Source organism: Macrobrachium nipponense, chromosome 2 (assembly GCF_015104395.2).
Source record: "Macrobrachium nipponense isolate FS-2020 chromosome 2, ASM1510439v2, whole genome shotgun sequence".
In the NCBI taxonomy this organism is placed as follows: domain Eukaryota; kingdom Metazoa; phylum Arthropoda; class Malacostraca; order Decapoda; family Palaemonidae; genus Macrobrachium; species Macrobrachium nipponense.
Window position 1 is genome coordinate 69,355,138 of NC_087201.1, and position 15,000 is coordinate 69,370,137.

Here is a 15,000-nt window from a genome sequence, read left to right on the forward strand (position 1 = left end):
TATTATAACGCTTCCTCATTTAGTTGAAAATTAATTTTTTCTACCTTACAGAACTATTATTTAGCGTTGGTGTAAGGCTGCAGGAAGAGTGATATCAATTCTATCGTTACGATAATTACTCAGGTAACCTAAAGTGAATAAGTAACAACTAAAAAATATATATAGACAGCACCCGACCAAAAAATGAACACTTTTAAATATGGATGTATACATTACTCCTCAGAAATAAACACGCACACACACACAAAGTTCACATATAAACCGCAATTCCAAAGATACGTAATACTCACCGCCAATGCTTTTTCGATTAGTTGATTGGGTTATAAAGAGATTACAATATCCATTGTTCTTTCAACTCCTTAAGTGTTGTGAATAAAATCTTGATGTTTTTCTATGCTGCCTGAGGAGATCTCAAAGGAATACAGTTCCTGTTGATCTTTTCAGCCATGGTGTCAATCTGTAAAATAGAAATAAAATAGCAAATCTTAAAATTTAATGTCTGATTGCTTGTGGAAAGACAGTTACACGAATAAAATGATAATAATATTAATAGTAATAATTACCCTCTTAATTTTTTCAGTCGTGCCAATCTTCATAATGAAAATAAAATGGGAAATCTTCACATTGCAAGTCTGATTGCTTACAAGCTGTAAATTACATGAATAAAAAACTACATATCTTAGGGAATTTTTCCCATACAAATGCATTCTTGCTATGTAATTATAGTTTGTGAGGTCAAGGCTCTTATATTTGATGTTAAAAGTTTTTCTTCTCAAAAAAAAAAAAAAAAAAAAAAAAAACTTTTTGCCAGAGTAAACATGCAAAGCCTCTTTGTCACAGGTTCGTCTTATGGAATAACATATGGTTTGCCCAAAGTGCACGAGGCAGGTACTGCAATACGGCTCATTCTCTATGAACACAGAAAATTATAAAATGCCTAAATACCTTGTACCAATATAACTCTGCTAGTTTTAAACGTGACATTATCAAAGAGGATTCTGACGTATACATGCTTAGCCTGGATGTGGGAGAGACCATCGAAATTGTTGTAAATAAGTTTTATCTCATAAATTTAACAGAATGTTATTTTTAAAAATTTTTAGAATTGGCCATGCTGGACACGTTTCCCCTTTAGGTCCGATGTTCGCCAATATCTTTATGAGCTCTCTGGAAGAGCAGGCGCTGGATAGTTGCCCTCTTTCTCTCCACCACTTGTTTTATAAACGTTACGTCGATGACACGGTTGCTCTTTTCAAGCGTGATTTTAATGCTGACTTTTCTAGACTATAATAACACCCAACCCCAGAATATATGCCTGCCTAGAACCTAAAATTAATCCCAAAAAATCCTTGCACCATCGAGTCCTTTTTCAAGATCAGGGATAATGTTAGTCTGTTATTTGTATCCAACGTTGTTTATAAGTATACTTGCCCCAGGTGTAACCAGGGGACATACGACGGATGTATCAAAAGAATGCTGAGGGTACGCATAGAGGAGTTAGTTTCAAAACCGGGAGTACCAAACACAGAACATCCATTAACGAGTGAGAGATGAGTATTTCTGTGATAGAAGTTCACTCTCGACGTGGTTCGGAAGTCACGTAAAGCCGTTGGTCCCGTTGCTGAATAACTACTGGTTCCATGCAACGTAAAAACACCATACTAACAAAACAAACAACCCAGAACAATCCAAATAAGGAACCATTCCAAACTATCCAAAACACCTATAGACAACAAAGATTTAGAATAATACTAGGACATAAACAGAAAGACGACGACTTAACAACTTTAGAGCCCATAATGAAAAAATTAACTGTTCCATTATTAAACGCCCAAAAATCTTCTACCTACTGTTTATTGCTTGATGGCCCTATCTCTCTCTCTCTCTCTCTCTCTCTCTCTTTGTTTCAATTGTTTCCTTTTAGCTCCCGTCTAGGTGGGTCCTGCTTTTAATGTCATGGTTATGCTGATATTTTGAAATAAGTTAACATTTTAAATTAGATATTGTAGTGTTTTTAATTATTTGTTATAATAAATGTGTTTATGAATAATTATTGAGAGTCAACTCGTTGTATTTCAGCCTTGAATATGCAACAATGTAGTGTGAAACGTGGGCATTAGCTATAAACCTTCAATTATATCGAGTGTCTTTCCATGGACATCTACAAGTCATACTAAGACAAAAATAGAGAAATATAGTTTCAGTAAAACTACAAATATTTTCACTCTATACCCATTTTATTCAAACTCATTTGCTAAAATATAAAGAATTCGCCTCTGATTACGAAACCGAAAAGAGAGAGTCCAATTGCCTGAGGGCATCCCCTCCTTCCCGCCCCCCCCCCCCTTCCTACCCGCCCAACCCCTGCGACGATCTCATCTTTCGACGGAAACATCAAGCCGAATCGCCCTTACTAAAATGGATCCATAAATGACAAGGAAATCGTGACTAATGGAAGGCTGAAATCGGAACTGCCGGAAGAAACTCAAGACATAAAAACGGCCGTTTTTAATACATTAACTTTATGATGAGTGATTGGCGTCTCTCCACAAATTATGGGAGGTTATTGTGTCCCTTCTCTCTATCGGGATTGTGGAGGGGGCCGTTTACGTGAACTTTTATTTTTATTTTTGTTAGTTCATTGGCGCAGAGTCGTTCCTTTGGGCTGGAGCAGTAGACCTTCATGCGTATTTGAAACTTATAAAGGCCTATCCATACGAAAAATACACGTATCTATTTCACTTTTATGGATTTGGCATAAAACGATACTTATCCCACCTCGAGTGACATATCTCTGTCATTTGCCTAGGAATACCTTTTTAAATTTCTCTTTCGAGTTCGGATAGAATGAAAATGAGTAAACCTAACAGTAATAGAAAACAGTGTAATATGATTTATATATATATTAATATATGATAGATTAATAAATATAATATAAATATATCATTATAAATATAATATTTATTATTGAATATATAATTTTAAATTAAAATTAATATTCATATTTGTGTTTGTGTTTTGTGACCCTGTATGTATGTATGAAAGTAAGTCTGTACGGTCACTGTAACGAATGAAACTCAATTATTTGGTAATGGAAGCTAAGAGAGAGAAGAAAACTCTTGAAGTTGTGAACCTTATGTTGGGGAAAACAGAGTTATTGGTTTTTCTCTACTTTTCCCTCCAATGAGTGACTGTCTTACCTAAGTGACCTGACACTTGGGATGATGCCTGTAAACCAAGCTTCTGAAAAAAAAAAGACGTTTCCTACCAATAGCTGAGGAGATGCTTTGTCGTTTGTATGTTTGTTGCAAATGTAAAATTGGCATTAGGTGTTGGAGGTGGGAAACTTAATCATAGCAAGGCATAAAATCATTCAAAGCTGCAAAATCAGATATGATAGCGACACATGAATAAACTGACAAAGATAATGACTATATATATTTATATATATATATATATATATATATATATATCATATATATATATATATATATATATATATATATATATATATATATATATATGCAGAAGCCAGGTACTATGTCGTACCTCTAAGTAAAAGGGGATACAATCCACAATGAAGTAAATTCCTCTTGTAGTTTAAAATATATAGTTCTTGTATAGGATTAGAGCTTTCGACCATCAACTGTGGTCTTGTTCACTAAAGTGACACTTTAGTGAACAAGACCACAGTTGATGGTCGAAAGCTCTAATCCTATACAAGAACAAGATATTTTCAAAACTACAAGAGGAATTTACTTCATTGTGGATTGTATCCCCTATATATATCTATTATATATATATATATATATATATATATATATATATATATATATATATATACATATATACATAATATTATACATATATATATATACTATATATATATATATATATATATATATATATATATATATATATATATATTTATATTTATATACGAATATATGTATATTTTATATATACATACGTATACACACAAACACATTATATATATATATAGTATATATATATATATATATATATATATATATATATATATATATATATATAGATAGATAGATAGATAGATAGATAGATAGATAGATAGATAGATAGATAGATAGATAGATATAAATATATAAATATATATATATATATATATATATATATATATAATATATATATATATATATATATATATATATATATCATAAATATATATATATATATATATATATATATATATATATATATATATATATATATATTAAATTATAATGGGTTTTTTGAAGGAAAACACATCATAGCAAAAGATAAGAATATCGATCATAAAAAAATATATTAAAAAATGAAGAAGTTCATGGTAGAAAGAATATTTTGGTCTTGAAAACTATATATATGTTTTTTCAGCCTCTTAAGCTTATTATACGTTTAATATGCAATAATAACTCTACAACAAAGTAACTTGTTGAAACCGCCAATAATAATAATATTATATAGAAATATTGACATTAATGTTATTTACATTATTAATGGTTTGTGTTTACATTTAATATAAGAACATTTCTTTTAAAGACTTATATTTAATCATTTCTCGCTCAAATAAAACTGCCTTAAAAATACAGCCACTTATTTCAAGCTTTGATAATATAACCAAATATAACAAATCATTAATACAAATCATTAATTTAGTCTAATATCAAGCGCGTAATTGCACTGTCAGGTTTATCTGCTCCCAGCTTCAAATAAAAAATGATTTTCTCGGAAAGTATTTACGACATAATAAAGTGGGACCCAAGGAGTCCATCATCTTCTATATTCTTTTAATGACCCAATGCTTACTTCTCAGAATAGTAAAATAGGAAACTAATGAGGCTCTTCATTTCTGAGAGGGCTGCAAAATAAACTTTTAAACAGAAGATGGGTTTTATATTTGGATGAGCTCTAAATTTGCCGTAAAGTAAATTCTCTCTAAGTAATGAAATACGTTCGAATTCAAAGTAGTTGCTTGTGAATCTGAAGGGTATATTATATTTCAATAAAGATAAATAATCATTTCGATACAATTCATGGAAACAGCGAAAAAGTCATTACAAACATCACAACTAAAGAGACGACAGATTACATTTTAGATTTGATATTGTATTTATTTTGAATGTCGCTTGCTAATGAATCGAAATAAGAAAAAAAATGAATAAACTCTCTCTCAATTTAGTACCGATGGACACAGTATCTATATTATTATTGTTGACAACTTTGTCAGGTGATTGTAAAAAAAAAAACTTACGCTACGTAAGAAAACTTCAATAGTATATATTGATTTATAGCGAAAACTTACTGAATTTATTCTTGTACAAATTAAATTAGCAAAATAATTTCAGTTGTCAGCGATTAACGCTTACTATCTGAACTATAAAAATGTTGACTTTTCATAGTAATAATATAAATCTAGATTTTCTCTTTTACAGTGTTAAAAGTGCATCCTTGATAATGAAAGCTTTACAGGCAACAATTATTTAATTATTTTAATCGAATTCCTCTTTTGGAGGGGAAATTTAAGAAGCGGTTGTGCATGGGAATGTATCAGTCTATTTTTCAGTATACACATCAACTGGTTTGTTTGTCTAAGGAAAGACAGTGTCCCTTATTTATCATTTGTCTCTCACTTCGGTTTGTTTTTCATATTGACATCCACCCTGAAGAAATGAATATCAACATTTTCTTTTCCTTTTTCTATCAAGGCACGCCGATAGTCAACAACCAGGGCAGGAAAACAAGGGTCGACCCACTCCGTTCCATCAGTTTCAGCATGAGTAAGTCAAATTATAAATTCCTTTATTTTTTTTAATATACACTTTTCAAACGCCTTTATTCATCCCTGCGACTTCCATTTCCACGAATAAGGCCATTCCTATTCCTCTATGGACATCAGAATTTCGTCATTTCGCTTTACTGCAAATAGGTTGTTTTATTCGGGAGGCCGGGAAGGGACCTTATGCTTCTTACATTGTATGTCAAAGTGGCGTAAATGACCTATAAATTTGCACTGACTTATATTTTGATCTCTCTCTCTCTCTCTCTCTCTCTCTCTCTCTCTCTCTCTCTCTCTCTCTCTCTGTTTAGGGCTACTTGAATGACACAAATCCAACGCTCTGTTTTTGCTCAAGTTTTATGTGGTTTGTACTGCAGTTCAAGGCATATTTCTGATGTGCATCATAGTTAAACTGCTAGTGATTGTGATATCAAAGAATTATATGAACTTTTGAAGTCTGCTATCGTCACTATAAACAGGTTGAATGATCGTTAAACTAGCATCGAAGAGTATATACAGACAGACAGGGGAGTAACTTTACATAATCCTCCATCAGGAACAACACAGGAGGAGGATGGTACACTGCTTCTGGGTGATACAAACTTATGCGACAAACACTCAACCGATCTTGGCGAAAACACTTTTATAAGAACAATAAGAGGTGCCAATATAGACCTTATACCGGACGTTGCTTGGGTATGCCTGAAGAGTTACAAAACGCCGGGCAACTGCGAGATGCATTTTAGTGTGTTGTATCTGTGATGTCTTGGATGATACATCATCATCGAACATCCTGGATAACCTAAGTAGTCTCGTTATGGAGCTTAAGAACGTTAACGAACTTTCGTGTAGACGAATATCAGGACATGATTAACTACCATAATAACCAACTAAGTGAATGGTGTTTAGGCAATGGTATATTAGACATAACTGTGAGTCGTCTTTCAAGCTAGCTACTGGAGAAACAGACGAAATGAAACGTGTTTCCACCAGACCAATGAAAACCCTCGAATTTTCTTAAATAGATGTGGTGCAATTAGACTACTCGATTCTCTTAGCAAGAAATGCCAGCATTTTAAGCTCTGTGATAATTGGAAAGACATTAAAAGATCACATACGTGGATAGAAACAAAATCAGAACGTAGTGCTATTCATCAGCAAGCACGCCCTCGAATCATGAATACACGCAGGGAATCAATTACTGGACACCGATGGAATTCAGGGCAGACCACAATTCGGAATCGTACTAACTGCAGGGAGGATCAGCGTGGAGAGATTGGAACATTCAATAAGTATCGTAAAGATGACGGCAAAAAATGTTATAATTGTGGTGAATATAACCACAATAAAGATCTTGTTATTACGACAACAGAATTAGATGCAGTAGCTGCCATGGTTTAGGCCTTAAAAGTCGATTATGTCCTCGCTATGATCCAAAAGATAACGACCAGGAAGATGGCACTGCAAAAGGTACAGTGAAGATCGCTATCGCAGGGAAGGATATGGGAAACCTGCTAACTATAGAACACATAAATGCTCAGTCTTTATTATCGAATTTTGATGAAGTGGAATTGTTAATAAAAGAAAGAAAAATAGACATTTTATGTATAAGTGAAACATGCTAGATACGGGTATCCGAGACAATTTTGTAAACATTTCAAATTTTAATATCTATCGTTGCGACCAGGGAAGAGGAGGAGGAACTTGTATCTATGTGCGAGATGATTTAAAAGTTACTAGAATGATCCTAAATGTTCATAGAGTAGTAGGAGTGGAGGATGTCTGGATAACTATACAACATAAAAAGCTTCCATCATTCATTTTAGAGTGTTTACCGCCATCCCAAAGCTTTAGTCTCCTCTTTCGACTACCTTAAGACTGTTTTTAAAGTTGTTTCCTTACGTAGAACACCAATTTTTATACTAGTTGATATTAATGATGATTTATTATCTGCTAATAGTAAACTAGGTAAAATTGTATGTCAATTAAACCTACATCAGGCAATTAATAAACCTACAAGAATACAAGCATAAGCTCATTACTGCTAGATGTTATAGCAAATAGATCAGAAATTATTTCCTAAGCTGAAGTAGTTCCTTGTCCTATCGCTGATCATGAGTTGGTAACACTACAAATAGATATTTCAAAACCAAAAAGGCAGCCTGTAACTAGGACATTTCATAGTTTAAGACACTATAATCAAAATACGTTCTGTGATAGCTTGTTAAGTAGAACCCCTAACCGTAATAAGATTTTAAATACTGACAATGTAAATATTCAAGTTTCTACATTTACTAGTGTTTTTGTTGAAAGTTTAAATGAGTGTGCCCCTTGTGTAACGAAAGTAATTACCCGGCCCCCGGCTCCTTGGATAAGCCATGACCTTAAAATACAAATGAAAGAAAGAGACGGAATTGCATGAAAGAGTCAAAAGGGATACATTAAATCTAGAATTAAGAAGAACATTTTAAAGATAAGTTTGAAAACTGTCATGGTAATTTGTCTACTAAATGGGAAATTGTACATGAAATGATCCCTGCTACAAACAGTAACGTAAGCATCCGTGATTATAAAGATAAGAAAGATAAAGCAAAAGAATTTAACGAATATTTTGCAAATGTAGGTCGACTGGCCTTCGAAAATTCTCAATAGATCTTGAATGCAAATAATAATCTGCCCCCTATAGATACTAGTATACTTCAAGGTATCGCGAATAACCTATTCAGACCGCAACCCGTTGACGTGGATACAGTTGTCTTGGTAGTGAGGGAATTGAATGGCTCAAAGGCGTTTGGATCTGATGGTATCTCTCTCCGTTTCATACGAGATGTCTTACCCGTGATAAGTTTTTACTTAACCGTTATAGTAAACACCTCCATTGTTACTAGTCTTAACCCCGGAGACTAGAAACTGTCCCATGTAATACCATTTTTCAAGAGCGGTGACCCACATGCAGTCGAAAATTATCGGCCTATATCGCTTCTACCAGATTTATCTAAGATATTAGAAAAGTAATTGCAGTTCAGCTCATGCAATATCTTGAAGAAAATAACTTATTATCACAAACCCAACATGTTTTAAGACCACATCTATCCACCGAAACCGCACTCATGAAGTTCACAGAGAAAATTCATAGTAACATACACGAAAAAAAGATCTCTTCTTATATTGTTGACTCTCTCTAAAGCATTTGATAGCGTTAGCCATGATATCCTACTTAGTAAATGTATTAAACTAAAAATCGACCCGTTTTGGTTCAAAAATTATTTGGAAAATCGGTATCAGTCAGTAAGAATAGACGATGTAATATCTTCCTCTAAGCCAGTACAATTTGGGGTCCCACAAGGATCAATATTAGGACCAATTCTTTTCTTAATCTATACCAATGATATGTCTACTTCATTACAGGATTGTCTCTTATTACAGTATGCAGATGACAGGCAGATGACAGACAAATTCTAATCACCGGAACCATAGAAGCATTACAAATGTTAATTTCAAGAGCGGAAAGTATCTTAGAAAATGCTAAATATTATTTCCAAACTAATGGATTAAATGTAAACGAATCAAAAACTCAGTATATTTGCCTTGGCTCAAGACAATACGTTTCTCAAATTCCTGAGAATATAGTTATAAATTTCAATAGCCATGCTATTAGAAAATGTGACCGTGTAAAAAACCTCGGAGTTTACTTCGATCAGTACTTGTGATTTGATGCTCATATCAATGAAGTCAGTAGGAAAGTGAATGGAACAGTAATTTACATAAACAGAATAAAAGACAGATTTGATCATGAAATGGGCGCAAAATGGTTGTTCAGTCGCTTGCGTTAAGCATAGTAAACTACTGTTTGAAGGTATGGGCACTACGTCTAAACAATAACGTCGAATCCAAAAACTTCAAAACTTTGCGGCAAAAGGATGGATGGATGGATTATGGAATTTAGGGCATAGCCCAAACACTGGGACCTATAAGATCATTCAGCGCTGAAATGAAAGTATGGCTAGATGGAAAAATGAGAAATGAAATGAAAATGATAAACTGATGACAATCCTGCACTTGAACAGGACTACATCAGCAAAGGCCATTTTACTCTCCCCCAGCATTCCCATCATCCAAAGTTATGAAAGATCGTTTTGGCCAGGGGGCCTTGCGGCAAAATGGACTAATGGGATAATCAAGTAAACCCAATTTTAAAGAAATTAGAATGGCTCAATATAGAACAAAGAATACAATATGACCTATGCCTATTAGTTTATAAAATATTAAATAATTTATTACCAACATGGATTTTTCCTCTAACATTAGTTATATTTAGAAGTGATAGGACAACGAGAAATAGCAACGACCTTTACGTACCAAGGACAAATACCGAGCTGGGTAAAAGGTCGTTCTCTGTACAGGGTCCTTTAGCTTGGAATAAGTTACCAACGGCTATAAAAACAACAGGTAATATAAATTCTTTCCAATCAGTGCTAAAGAAACATTTTTTTGCCGGTAGGTTGATAACGCTTTATATGGTAACATCACTGCATCTCCAGAATTGTAACAATAGAAGGACAACTTTGTAAATCATAATGATGCCTATATACACATGTAACCAAAATTGTACAGAATATTACACTATGTATATCAGGGCTACGTTTTATTTTGTATTTTTAAGATGCTTAATCAGGTTTGTTGGATATAGTAAACTGAGTAGTATGAAATGTAATTCATGCATTGAAATACATTTTATCCTTTGTAAGATACAGAATAGCCAATGTAAATTTTCGAAATAAAGATTATTATTATTATTGTTGTTGTTGTTATTATTACTCTCTCTCTCTCTCTCTCTCTCTCTCCTCTTCTCACTCCTTTCTTCTCTTTCTCTCTCTCGTCTCTTCTCTCTCTCTCTCTCTCTCTGAAAAGGAAGGCCTGCCTCCATTCTTAACGTGCTTAAATAATGATGGAAATCTATGATAAAACTTCTCCACGGACTTTTTATTCAAATATTAATAAACTGTAATACGTGCTAGGGGAAGTTTTGTAGCCACGAATCTTTTATAATTTTCCCTCACTCTCGAGGTTTCTTGATATCAAAGTCATTATTTTATACATTTTAGGCCGAAGTGTCAAATCAATCTTTTTCACTTTTAATCATTTCTAGGTATACTTTCTTTCATGGACGATTTGGAGGTCAATCATACTTCAGCAACCAGTTCAGAACAGGTCAATTCATTTTCTTTTCCTTGCCAAACATACGCATAGTAATTCAGCCCGCTCAACTAGAACGGTATTACATCAAAATGGCTTTAATATCTTATTATCCTTGTATTTATATTGAAAAGACACAATCGAGTCCACAATAATGAAACGGACGAAATTAATGATTCATAAATTCTGTTTTCCTCCTGTAGAGACATTTCCCTGGTTTTCAGCTCGTGAAGTCCAAGAGTGACTCGTTTAATCACTTGAGATGAATTATGTAAAACATTTACTTCTTTATGAATTGTTCAATAATAGTCATTCTCATTTTACTGAAAACGTATATTTCCGAATCATCTTCATCCCGGTATACTCATAGCAATATTATTCCATAAGATGTTAGTCAACTTACGTTTACTAAAAAGACTATCAAGCATTTCACAAATCTCTGTCAGTCTTCCTAACTGACAGGAATCAGCACCCATTGTTATGTTGAAGGTCACCCATTTCACCTATAATTCGTGATTTTATCATTAATATATTTTTTGTCTTTTATGAAAATCTATTAATGAACCCATGTGCATGTTGAAAATTAGGAAAATACTGACAGCATTCTTTTCAGGTTAGTATTTAAACTCTCACATCTTATCTAAAATAGATGTTTATCACAAACTCCTAATTGCATCTCACAGCAACTCCTACAGTCTTATGAGACCAGATCTATTATTTGCTTTGTTTAACCTCGATCTTTTTCCTCGAAAGATTCCGATTATTTGAGTTTGTATTTAGTTTTGACAAAAATTACAAATTTCAAGTTTTGATTTACCATAAAACTAAACATAAAACTTCCAGTATCAAGTATTAGGTCTCTGTATCATTTACTTTATGAAAATTATTACAAAGCATGAAAATTATTACAAATATGTACCAATTACTCTAGATTTGTAATGTGGTTAATTCCCTAACATTACATTCCTCTGTGATTAAAAGTCAAGGTACTTACCGTCTCACGTAGATTACTGACATTTAGCTCTAATGCACAAACTAGCACCGTCAACGTTGTACTCATTAACTCAGCAGTCAGCATACAACTGAAAATCCCGAGCGTAAACCTCAGCACACTTTGGGAAGAGTTCGCTTCTCCCTTTTAGAAGACCGCCGAAATCACTAAATAGCTGAGGCTTCCGGAACGACACCAAAACATTTAAGGAACGCTCGTATCTCATTAACAAGCTGTTAGGTCATGGCGCGGAGGAATTAAAAGCATGTGAGGTTAATGGTATCCAAACACTTGCTTCAAATAAGGCGGCTCGTTTTACGAGCTTTTCACTTATTTCCAAAGGAAAATCATGCATGCGTACATGAAAGGAGTTGAAAAAGAGTCTGCAGTCTCGCGGTAAATTTGAACGTAGAAGGTGAATGAATAGTTATTCTTGTTGTGGACTATATCATCTTTTTCGTGAAAAAGTTGGGTTTGTGAGGTATAATATGAATTGCAGGATGCACGTGTCACTAAGGCTTATCATTAGCAGTCTAATTATCTCCTACTAGGCTTCATTTAAACTAAGTCCTCACCTGAGAAAAGAGAAGTTGAAAAAATTATATATATAACAAAATACTGAAGAAAATATAAATGAAGCAACAAAATAAATTAACAAACGACATAAGAAAACCAATATTATTCCTAAAATACTGGAGTATGATCGCTATGTAATTATCCCAAGCTGAATAGTGAATTGTACTTTATTTTGAAATACAGCATGATCCCATTTTAAATAGGAAGCTAAATAAGATAATGATGAAACATTTTTAAAACAAAGTGTACATTCGATTAAGACAGACAGACAGACAGACAGACAGATATAGGTCCATACACATAGAGCGATGTCGAAAGCTGCCTTTGTACAAAGTTCATCGCCCGGGATACGAGGTTACTTGTGACCATTCTGATGAGGTGGTACATTATTATTGCAACCGACCTATGTTTTTATTATTCCAGTAGATTATTTACTGAAAAATATCATAAACTAATGGCGAATGTTCAGCGCTAACATTGTATTCCTAACCGAAGTGTTGTTCCTTATTTTTTCAAGCTATGAACTATTTATCGATAGGACGAGGACTATTTCTCAATAATGCCCTTTCCCTCAAAGCAATTTGTGCAACCTTTGTTTACGTGTCCGATGGTCCAAACGACGTTGCAGTTGCAATAGAAAAGTCATTTATCTCGCTCTCTCTCTCTCTCTCTCTTGCGTCCAAAAACAAAAAAAAAATGTAAATGTTTTGGTGTTCAATTCGGCATTCGAAAATTCCTTGTGATGGCGTCGACTCCTTTACAGAACTCACAAAGCGAGAAATAAAAAAGAAAAATGATTCGAGGCAAATTATTCCTCCATTTCATTGCATGTTTTCCGTCGTGGATAAAATAAAAAAGGTGGGGAAGGGCGGGAGGTGTTGGGCGGGGAGAGACGCAGAGGCGATGCTTTTTTTTTTTTTATTTTTAATCTGATCTACATAGTTTTTCTACTTCCCATCTCTACCATACACCATCACAGTCAAAAGTTCCCCTTATTCTTCGTTATTTGTTTTCTTCGTAATAATATATATCAATATAATATTAATTATTAGATATTATTTTAAAATATAATTTATATGATATATTAATATATATATATATATCTATACATATAGTAAGGTATATAATATATATATATATATATATATATTATATAATATAATATATATATATGTATATATATATAATAATATCTATATATATCTATATATATATATATATATATATAATATATATTATATATATATATAATAGATAGATAGATAGATAGATATATATTCTATATATATATATAATATATATTATTAGTATATATATATATAGTAGATAGATAGATAGATAGATATATTATAGATATATATATATATATTATATATATATATATATATACATACTAGATATAATAGAACAAATCCTATATAGTATACGTGTGTATGTATTTATTCGCGTGTTATTTACATTCAAGAAGCATTCTGGGTAGTCACGTTCTCTCTCTCATCGCGAGCAGCATCCATTATAAAGCAGCCAGCGAATCACAAGAAATTATTGGGATGCTGGTCGTAGCATCATTAATGCATCTCCATGTCTTGCCATTGAGATGCATGACCCTACCGAACACAGAACCGCACGAAATAGCTTTCTTACCTGTTCTGCTGCAATAACATTGCAGTTTATTTATTTTTTATTTCTGCAATCATAACTACCTCTGACACTAGTCACGAAAACTACACACTGTCGGTCATGTTTTCGTGTTGCTTTTAAAGCAAGGGATTTTTCCTGTTTTTGTTTCCATCTCCTTCTCGTCATTTTTCTTCAGTTTAATTTATTAGCGATCGAATATTTTCCTGGGACGGAATAGCTTCCCAATAGAAGAAGTACTCGTCGTACTCGTACCTCTCCTCAAAGGGTAACAGCGGGATCAACTGAGGAAACGGTATATCAGTAAGGAAATAAACAACTTCTGGATTACTGTTTTTTTCTTATTACTAGCGGAAATGCTTAGAGAAGAGAGCGATAGAGATCCTCTAAGGAATTCATTAATTTCTCAAATACTGAGAATGAAAATTAATGTACTGAGGACTAAACCTTAATCTGCATTGACAAAGAATACGATCCGTTTCACATTGATACGCTCGCCAAGGATGCGTCAGGGTAACTGAATAGCAATTGCCTGATGTTTTTAGACTCCACCAGCTTTACGCCGAACCGGTTGTTGTTTTAGATCGAGCAGAACTAAAGCCAGCCACAGGTTTTGTTTCTTTAGCTACCTGTTCTTTGACACGGGCTCTTCCAAGATAGTGTTCTACCTGTTCTTTGACACGGGCTCTTTCTAGAGAGTGTTATGTATAAGTGAAGAGAAGGTAGACCTGATACACTTCTTAAACGTGAAATTGTATATACAGTATTGACACTAGACGTCAAAATGAATGGCTTTAGTTCAAAA

At 33.3% G+C, this 15,000-nt stretch overlaps 1 long non-coding RNA gene across 1 annotated transcript in view; it reads right to left on the minus strand.

Annotated features, from left to right (window-relative positions):
- The window catches only part of LOC135221446 (uncharacterized), a 20,130-nt gene extending 8,037 nt beyond the window's left edge, over positions 1–12,093 (minus strand). The window contains exons 1-2 of the long non-coding RNA XR_010315956.1: positions 11,985–12,093; positions 291–457 (exon numbers count right to left, since the gene is read on the minus strand). This is a non-coding gene — a long non-coding RNA (uncharacterized LOC135221446). The remainder of the gene's footprint in view (positions 1–290; positions 458–11,984) is intronic.
- Positions 12,094–15,000: the final 2,907 nt, after the last annotated feature.